Genomic DNA, 10082 nt, shown 5'->3' on the forward strand with positions numbered 1-10082 from the left:
GAAAGATTGTGGCTTGATTCCTATGTATACAAGTATAATGGACACTTTTAGAGTCTGTAGAATCTATAACAACCTCAAACTTTCTCTAAATATACCTGCATTTGGAATTTATTCTACTTATTGCTTTTACGGTTCAAATTTTACTTAAAAATTGCTGCAATCAGTGGAAAACATAAGGCTAATTTTAAATCTATAGTATAGATGATGTACAATAGCAAAAATAGTATATAGTATTATATGTAATAAATACATAAATATCCTTTTTAAAAAAGTGATGCCACATTGTGATGTATAGTTTTATGTCAACTTGACACAAGCTAAAGTCATCCGAGAGTAGCGAATCTCAATTAAGAAAATGTCTCTGTACGTTGCAGCTGTAGGGCATTTCCTTACTAAAAATTGATGGGGGGCCAAGCCCATTGTGGATGTAACTAGGGCTAGTGTCCCCAGTCTCTGAAAGAAAGCAGGCCGAGAAAGCAACGATAGAGAAAGCCAGCAAGCAGCATCCCTCCATGCCCTTTTCATCAGCTCCTTCCCCCGGATTCCAGCCCTGCTTGAGATGCTTTCTGGATTTCCTTTGACAATGAACAGTGCTGTGGAAGCATAAGCTGTGTACACCCTGTCCTCACACTCCTGGTTTCCTCGGGATGTTTCAGCAATGGTAACCCTTCCTTGGACACACCTCATGAAAGCAAGAGATTCCAATCATCTTTAAATGATATATTGTGTTTCTTACAACTTAGTTTAGCTCTGAAATTTTACAAACTATTTCCCTTATGCATTCTGACCTAAACACACAGAGAATTACTAGGTAGTTCTCCCCTGTCACTATGACGCCATCAATAATCACACCTTCAAGAGCTTTCTGTTTTTATTTTTGGAATCAGGGACATTTTTAAACTTTTACAAACTATTTGCAATTTGTATAATGGTTATTTTCTCTCAAAACTTATTAGTGCTTCTTTTCTAAACTTAGATGTTAAATCCTTTGGCTATTAAAAGTACTGTTTGTGTTAAATAATTCTAATTATATAATGTTTTGCAACATGACTACTAATTGAATTGTCACCTTCCCAGTTCACACTGTAGTTTTCTAGCATTAAACCTAACTTATGACACACAAAAATGGTGAATAAGAAATTAAAGTACAAGTATTATAATATCACAATAAAGGAGAGTAATACCATAAAATAAGAGTTAAACATTTGTGAAAATATAAATATTCAACAATTCATATTGAGTATATTGGACTGTTCATATTAGATATATGGACTCTTGTTCCTGATTGTTATAGTATTATTGGCTAGAGTAAGCTCCTTAATTATTACTTATTGTTGAGAAGAGCTTATCATTATATTATTCTAAAGGTTGTTTCCAGAGCTACACAATTTAATAAATGATGTTGAAGAATGTGATACATACCTTCTCCATTCTTCTTACCCCCATACCTTTCCTTCAGATTTACCTTCCTCGAGGACTGACTTTACATATTTCTCTGTCCTTGCAATGCCAATGACTCCCAGATCTAAACAGATTTTTTAAAAAGAAAAAAAGTAAAAATTCATGCAGCTTCCAGAAACATGTCAGGAGAAGTTAGAGAAAGTGCTTGTGACAGAAAGGAAGAAAAATGTAAGAAATTCAATAAAGCTTAACTTCCAAATTTACAAATAAATTTTGTGATTTACCTAATAGAATAATGGCTTCTTTACTTACACTTGCTAACACTTGACTCTGAGTCAAATAACATTATGCAAGCACATAATTAATAAATTTCAAATCTAAACCTTACGTTCAGCATTTATTTTTAAGTCCTTGACTCCAGTTGCTTTCAGTATCAGTATTCAGTATCCTTATTCTAACCTAACACTTTCACATCATTTAAATGTGAGACACAGAGTGGCAAAAATTGGGAAAAATCAACTGTATTCATTTCTATATACTTATATAACTTATAGCAGTTTACTCAAATTTCTAAACACATATAATCTATACCTGGGGAATGATTAAGTTCCCTCTCTTCTGCCATGCTCACCATTTGTAATTTGTTATAGTGCAGCTTCCAAAAGCAATGCCCATTACACACTTCTCGGTGCTCTGTCTTTTAACTAAATTTACACTTGGACTTCTGACCATTTGACCCTTTGCATCTAATTGACTTAAGTACCAATCTAGAGAGGTCTCTATAAAAGAGGTTTAAGAGTTTAAGATCTGGAGGGTTATAAATAAGATGAGTGCTGCCCTCTGAGGGGCAGTAAGAAAAATCTTTTTAATTCTGTACATTTGGTGATCTTTGATCCTGTGCTTTCAAAAGAAGTACTAGCGAACAGAGATCTGGCTTCCAACTTGCCATTAAAATGGACCCACTGAGCACATTAATATTTCATTAGCATGTGTTGCTATCTATTATAAGTGTATACTTTTCAGTGTGATGAAAATGATTTTTTCAAGTGACTTTTAGAGAGAGGCATATAGAATTGTTCTAATTTTTTTCAAAAATGTTTCTATTTCCTTTTGGCTTGATGGCAACACATTAAGCTCTACTCTTTAAAACAAGATATATTTGATACTTGAATGAAAACAATATTGCTGAGATAAAAATCCAAGTTCTAGAAGGAGATTGCCTTCTTGATGCAAAATATTAAAGGCTTTCCTTTCAAATATTAAAATTGAAGTAGGTTTCTAGTATCACATATAAGGCATTCTAGGATGCTCATATTTCAAAAGGAGATGTACTAAAAATGATTTCTGAGACTGTCAGCCTCCATTATCAAGTTTTAATCATTAAAACCAGTGTTCAGAATCTGATTAGAATTTTTATAATAATGCATTTATGCTTGAAAGAAAATTAAAAGGATAATTATTTAATAAGATAGATACATTTTTTTTTCCATAAAATGCATCACTGCAAATAACTTAAAGGGGGTGGGGCTTAACATTGAAATTCTGAACAACTGGATGACAAGGTGGCTTATCTCTTAAAGGCCCTGGCCACCAAACCTAAAAACTGAGTTCGATCCCTGGGACCTATGGAGTAAAAGAAGATAACATCCTCCTATAAATAGGTTTCTGACACCCACAATCAAACCTTCGCATATTCAGCCCCACACCTTCACACATATACACAGTAAAGAAGTTTGTTGTAAAAAAATTCCATTGTAAAGTGCATGTAATCAAATCAAATTTCTATGAATTGAAGTTTGCCATGGTTAAATGATTATAGCTCAGCCTAGATACTAGTCATATAAAGTTGAATGACAGTTATCTTTTTATTAAATTTTTAAAATTTATTTTACATACCGACTATAGTTTCCCTTCCCTACTCTCCTCCAGTTCCTTCTACCCACCTCTGCTCTAACCACCTGCCCAACAACTCCTCCTCCATCTCCATTCAGAAAAGAGTAGGTCTCCCAGAGTAGTCAACAAAGCATGAAAAGTCAAGTTGAGACAGGACCAAGCTTCTCCCTTTGTATCAAGGTTGAGAGAGGCAATCCAGGATGGGGAATGGGTTCCCAAAAATCAGCTTATGTGCCAGGGATAGGTGGTCCTGATACCACTGGTAGGAGTCCCACAAATAGACAAAGCTACACAACTGTCACACACATGCAGAGGGCCTAGGCCAGTCCCATGAAGACTCCCTAGTTGTGGGTCTAGAGTTGATAATCTTCCACCAGCTCAGGTCAGCTGTCTCTGTGTGCTCTTATATAATTACCTTGACCCTCCTGCCTCTTACCATCCTTCCTTTCTCTCTTCAACAGGATTCCCAGAGCTCAGCCCAGTGCTTGGCTGTGGATCTATGCATCTGCTTCCACCAGTTACTGAATAAATGCTTTCTGATGACAATTAGGATAATCCCTAATCTGATTATAGGAGAAGCCACTTCAAGCCCTCTCTGCACTATTTCTAGGAGTCTTAGCTGGGGTCATCCTTGTGGAGTCATGGAAGTTTCCCTGGCACCAGGTTTTTCTCTAATCCCAAATGGCCTCCCCTATCAAGACATCACTTTCATTATTCTCCTCATCCATTCTGCCCCTGTACCCTACCAACCTGATCTCTCAATTCTGCATCCTCCCATTTCCCACCCTCCACTCCCCACTCCCCCATCCCCAGTTTACCCAGGAGATCTCTTCTATTTCCCCTTCTCAGGAAAATCTATGTGTCTCATTGGAACCTCCTTATTACCTAGCTTCTCTGGTGCTGTGGATTGGAACCTGGCTATCCTTTACTTTACAGCTAATATCTACTTATGAATGAGTACATAACATGTTTGTCTTTCTGAGTCTGGATTACTTCACTCAGGATCAATTTTTCTAGTTCCATCCATTTGCCTACAAATTTCATGATGTTGTAGTTCTTTGCTGCTGAGTAATTTTCCATTGTATAGATATACCACCTTTTCTTTATCCATTCTTCTGTTAAGGCACGTGTGTGTGGGGGTGATCTAGGTTGTTTCCATGATCTGGCTATTATGAACAATGCTGCTATGAAGATAGTTGAGCAAGTGTCCTTGTGTTATGATTGAGCATATATCTTTGAGTATATGCCTAAGATTGGTATCATTGAATCTTGAGGTAGATTGATTCCCAATTTTCGTTAATCTCTATGTTTAGTGTTTTAGTTTTTATGTGATGAGAGGAATTTTTTTAGGTCCAGCCTGTTTGGTGTTCTGTAAGCTACTTGTACCTTTATAAGCATGTCCTTCTTCAGGTTGGGAAAGTTTTCTTTTGTGATTTTTCTTGGATATGTTTTCTGTGCCTTTGAGCTGGGATTCTTCTTCTTCTATCACTATTATTCTTAGGTTTGGTCTTTTCATGGTATCCCAGATTTCCTGGATGTTTTGTGTTAAGAATTAATGGGATTTAACATTTTCTTTGACCAATGAATTATTTCCTCTATCATATCTTCAATGTCTGAGATTCTCTCTTCCATCTCGTGTATTCTGCTGGAGATGCTTGCATCTGTAGTTCCTGTTCACTTGCCCAGATTTTCTATATCCTGAATTCCCTTGTTTGTAATTTTTTATTGCTTCTGTTTTAATATTCAAGTCTTGAACCATTATTCAACTGTTTGGTCATTTTTCTTGACTTTCATGGCCTTATTTTAGGGATATATTGATTTCTTCCAATTTTTTGTTTGTCTTTTCAAATTGTCGAACATGGAAGGGTTGTTGCACATAGATAAAAAATTGAGAAGAAAAGAAATAATGAGAAGAAGGAAGGAGAAAGGGAATGTTTCATAAACTATATATTTTGAGGGCTGGAGAAATGGCTCAGAGGTTAAGAGCACATGTTCTTACAGATGATCCGTGTATGAATTCAGATGAAATCAGATCTGTGTATGAAATCAGCACATATGCTGGGTGACACAAAACCACCTGTAAATTTATATAAAGGGGATCCTGACACCATCTTCTGGACTCCATGTGTATGAGCACTCATGTGTAATATACTCATACATGTACACATAATTTAAAATAAATATGTACATTTTTATTCAAGTAGTAATGAAGGCAATATGAAAATTCTAGGAAGTAATTTTACATGGAATTAAATTAGAAAGGTTATTGAATATTCAGGAGATCAACAGAGAATACCCCTTTACTCAAATAACATTCAAACAGAATACATTATGTTTAGAATATGTTTATAAAATACCTTGTCCATCATATTTGGAGTGAGAAAACACATCAGTCCTTAATCTGCATTTTTAGGTAGAAATATAGCCTCATTAGAAGTCTTGGTCGAGGCTGATTTCTGAACAATAAGAAAGTCAAATTTAGAAGTGCAAGGTCAGAAAGATGAAAGCAGAAGAGCAAAGCTTCCAGAAAAAAATCAGGGCCTGATAACCAGAGGTGTTGTGTTTCAGTATTTTTCAATTTTTGCTTTGTTCTGCAAACAAAAAGACAGCAAGACAATGATTTGTTTTATCTACTGACATCTATCTTCATAGTGAACTTTGCCATATCTATATTACAGAAATACAGAAATCTATCTACCTATCTTTCTATAGACATTGATATTCAAACAACTCTAGAGATACATAATTCAGCATAAATGGTGGCAAAATCATAAGTTTTGTATATATTTATGTAAATAGATATAAATATAGTGAGCTATTTTGGTTGTGACACGGGAAAGAAAATATTAAATTTCTGATTTGTATTGCTTTAGGTAGCAGTTTCTCTTGTGAAATGTTTTCCTGCTGGTGTATCTAATAACATTGACATCACTGTGTGCAGAGTCAGAAGGCCCATGTGTGAAGTTTTCAGAGTTTTGTTGCTTTACAACTTATTACACTCCATCAGGACTATTGTGAGAGTGTTTTTTTTTTAACCTAAAGTTACATCCAACCTCTGCTATCCAAGAACAATAGAATTAGACAATGAAGAACATTAGTATACTTGATAGTCATGTCTGTGGGAATAGTAATAGGTTTCAGATGATTCATAGCATGAGGAGAATTTTATAATGGGACATCTGCAGGATATCCATTAAGCATATTAGTCATGATAATTTTATTTGTGTTTCCTATAACAGAATCCTCAATATTTATCAAATAATTAATCACTGACCAATATCTATTTGAAAACTCTTTTCTCTGTGGAAATGTGCTATAGAAGGAGATCATTGGTATTTAGAATATGAGTATTTAAGCATAACAGAATTGAACATTTCGGTAATACTACAGTTTCAATTCACCTGCATTGTGAGTCGTACAGAATTTTAAACAGATTTCAATAGAGTTAATTAGCTAATTAATATTGTCCATCAAAATAAAACTATATAAATGTATGCATCCTTATAAATACTGAAATAATCAGTATTTTTTAAGTTTTCTGATAGTTTGGATAAATAAATTATATTTTCAATTTGATTTGGTTTTCTTTTGAAATTATGGATATAGGGAATAACTCCACTGAATTAATTTAGTTAGTCTTTGAGGTGTTGGGAATTAAACTACATACAGGTCCTGCACATTCTGAGTAAATGTCCTACTACTGTGCTGTATTGCCACCACTTCAATATTAATTTTAAAGCTATGCACTTCCTATGATAGTTTCAAGTTCAGTGGTGTCTTCTAGGAGGCATCACTCATGAGAGAAACTTCAATTTCCATCCATACTAAATGATAGCTAATCAATCAATTACACATATTGACCTGCACTCCAAGGGTCTATCTTTAGTTTCATTCTTCACTTCCCATTTCTTATCATTAGGAATCTTATTTTAAGATGTAAAAATGACTCTGATGTACACAATCTTTCTTTATCTTTGTTCTTTTTAAAATTATTTCTTTTATTTTTGGGGGTTTTAACTATATAATTTCCCCTTCCCTTTCTTTCCAAACCCTTCAATTTACTCATGTTTGCACTTTTTCACACTCATGGCCTCTTTTTATTAGTTGTTGATACTTTTATCCATATATATTCCTAAATATGTAAAATAACCTGTTCAATCTGTAAGATGTTACTTGTATGTTTATGTCTGCAGGGCTGACCATTTGCTGTTGGATAACAATCAGTGTGCTTATCCTTGGCAAAGACAATTATCTTTGTATTTTTGTTTGTTTTAGTTTTTAATCTCACTTCAAGTGTCTATGTATGCCTTCCTCATAGGGAATATGCACACCTTTCCACAATATTAGTGGATCATTTGGATGAGATACATGAACCAGTGAAAGTCTTGCAATGATGGGTAGAATAATTTGGAAATTCTGTTTCTGTGGTTGAAGAAGAGTATAGGCTATATTGAGGAATACACACACACACTGGAAACCTGTGTGTGTGTGTGTGTGTGTGTGTGTGTGTGTGTGTGTGTGTGTACTGGGTGATTTCATGTGTCAACTTAACACAAGAAAGAGTCATCAGAGGAAGAAGCCTCAGCTGCGAAAATGCTTCCTTGAGATCCAGCTTTAAGGCATTTCTCACTTAATGATCAGTGGGGGATGGCTCAGCCCATAGTAGGTGGTGCCATTCCTGGGCTACTGGTCCTGGGTCTATAAGAAGGTAGGCTGAGCAAGCCATGGAATGCAAGCCAGTAAGCAGCTCCCCTTCAGGTCCTATGTAATCAGCTCCTGCCTCCAGAATCCTGCCCTGTTTGATTTCCTGTCCTGACTTCTTTCAGTGATAAACAGCAATGATGAAGTGTAAGCCAAATAAACCTATTCCTCCCCAACTTGCTTTTTGGTTACCCAGTTTTGGTTAGCTGGGACTGAAGAATCAGCTGTGATTAACAAGATATCTGAACTACTAAAGTGCTGTGGATATAGCTATATGTAAATAAACTCTGATTGGCCAATAGCCAGACAGGAAATATAATTATATCCTTCTGAGGTCTTTGATGTGGTTAAAGACTAGATACTTACAATTTTCCTTAGTTATAATAAAAGATAAGTTAGATATAAAACCTTAAACTCACAAATATAAGATAGATAGGATCTCTTCTTTGATATTGTAACTGTAATTCTTGCTTGATAATTGTTTTGTTATATGTAATTTTACTATGTTAAAGTTAAAACCTTCCTTTTTTTAAAAAAAAAGAAGAAAAGGGGAAGTGCTGTGGATATTGCTATATGTAAATAAACTCTGATTGGCCAATAGCCAGACAGGAAGTATAGGCGGGACTAACAGAGAAGAGAATTGAGGGAACAGGAAGGGAAGGGAGAGACTGGCTGGAGCTGCTGCCAGGACAAGGAAGATGTAAAGTACCGGTAAGCCATGAGCCACGTGGCAAAGTAAAGATTAATAGAAATGGGCTAAATATAAGAGTAAGAGCTAGACAATGACAGGCCTGAGCTAATGGCCAAGCAGTTTAAATAATGTAAGAGTCTGTGTGTTTTTTTATAAGTGGGCTCTGGGACTGGCGGGACTTGGTGGCGGGAGCTGGAGAGAAATTCTCCAGCTACACTAAAGCAACATTTTGCTTTGCTTAGTTACTTATGCTGGTTGCCTGGCATTAAGAAATTAGTGTTGATTAAGAAGAGACTAGCAGGCTTTTTGGAGCCTGTTACCTATTATGGGATACCTCAGCTCAGCCTTGAGGCAGGGGGAGGGGTTTGGACCTGCCTCTACTAAAATGTACCTACCTCCCCATGAGAGGCCTTACATTCTTGTAGGAGGGAATGGGGGTGGGTTGGGAGGGGAAGGCCAGAGGAGCAGGAGGAGGGAAGAGGGGAAACTTTGATTGGTATGTAAAATGAGTAAAAATTTTTCTTAATTAAAAAAAAAGAAAGAGAAAAAATCATAGACTTAAAAAGAAAAGAAAAGAGAAGAGACTAGCATCACTGAGGTGAAATCACAGAAGTGATTCCTGAGAGTAAAGAGCCATGTTCCAGAAGTGGCCAAAGTTGTACCTTGTGCTGGCAGCTGGGCTTGGTAATATGCAAGTGTCACTCACGTGGTACTGGTTTTGAAGGCATGAGGGGGTCATGAAGAGCAACTGTGGCTTGGCACTATGAGAGGCCAGGAGAGGCCATTGGTGAAGGTGCAGCCTCAGCAGCAGTTGAAGACCCAGGGCTGAAAAGGTCATGCAAAGAAGCTGAGGCTTGACACTGTGAAGAGAGCCCATTCAGGAATGTGCACCAGGGCTGCAGCAAGGGACCCCAGCATTTTGGAAATGCCAGTATCATTGGACAGTACCAGAATAGTAGCATCACGGGAGTGGAGCCAGCTGTTGCCTGGAAGACAAGCTGTGTGTGCTTCAGAGGGCAGAGCTGGAGAAATGACCCAAGCTCTTAGGAGGAGTCCAGCAGATCATGAGTGGATCCCAGATATTGGATGGCTGAAATTTTATTTTGCTTTGATTGTAATTGTGCCCTGATTTTTCTCTCTTAAAGTAAGAAAGTATTTTACTTGAGCCCACAGTTGAGAGACTTTGAATTTTAAGAATTTTATAGTGGTTGGCTATTTTAAAGGGACTAAATTTTATTGTGTTTGAATTTGTAAAGACTGTAGGACTTTTAAAGTGACTTAAGATCTTGCAGTTAAATAAGAAAGGATACATTGTGGCTTAATAGTGATGTGTTTGTGTGTCAATATGACAACTGGTCAGTTTTGTGTGTCAACTTGAAACAAGTTAGAGTCATCA

Source organism: Peromyscus eremicus, chromosome 9, assembly GCF_949786415.1.
Source record: "Peromyscus eremicus chromosome 9, PerEre_H2_v1, whole genome shotgun sequence".
NCBI lineage: Eukaryota > Metazoa > Chordata > Mammalia > Rodentia > Cricetidae > Peromyscus > Peromyscus eremicus.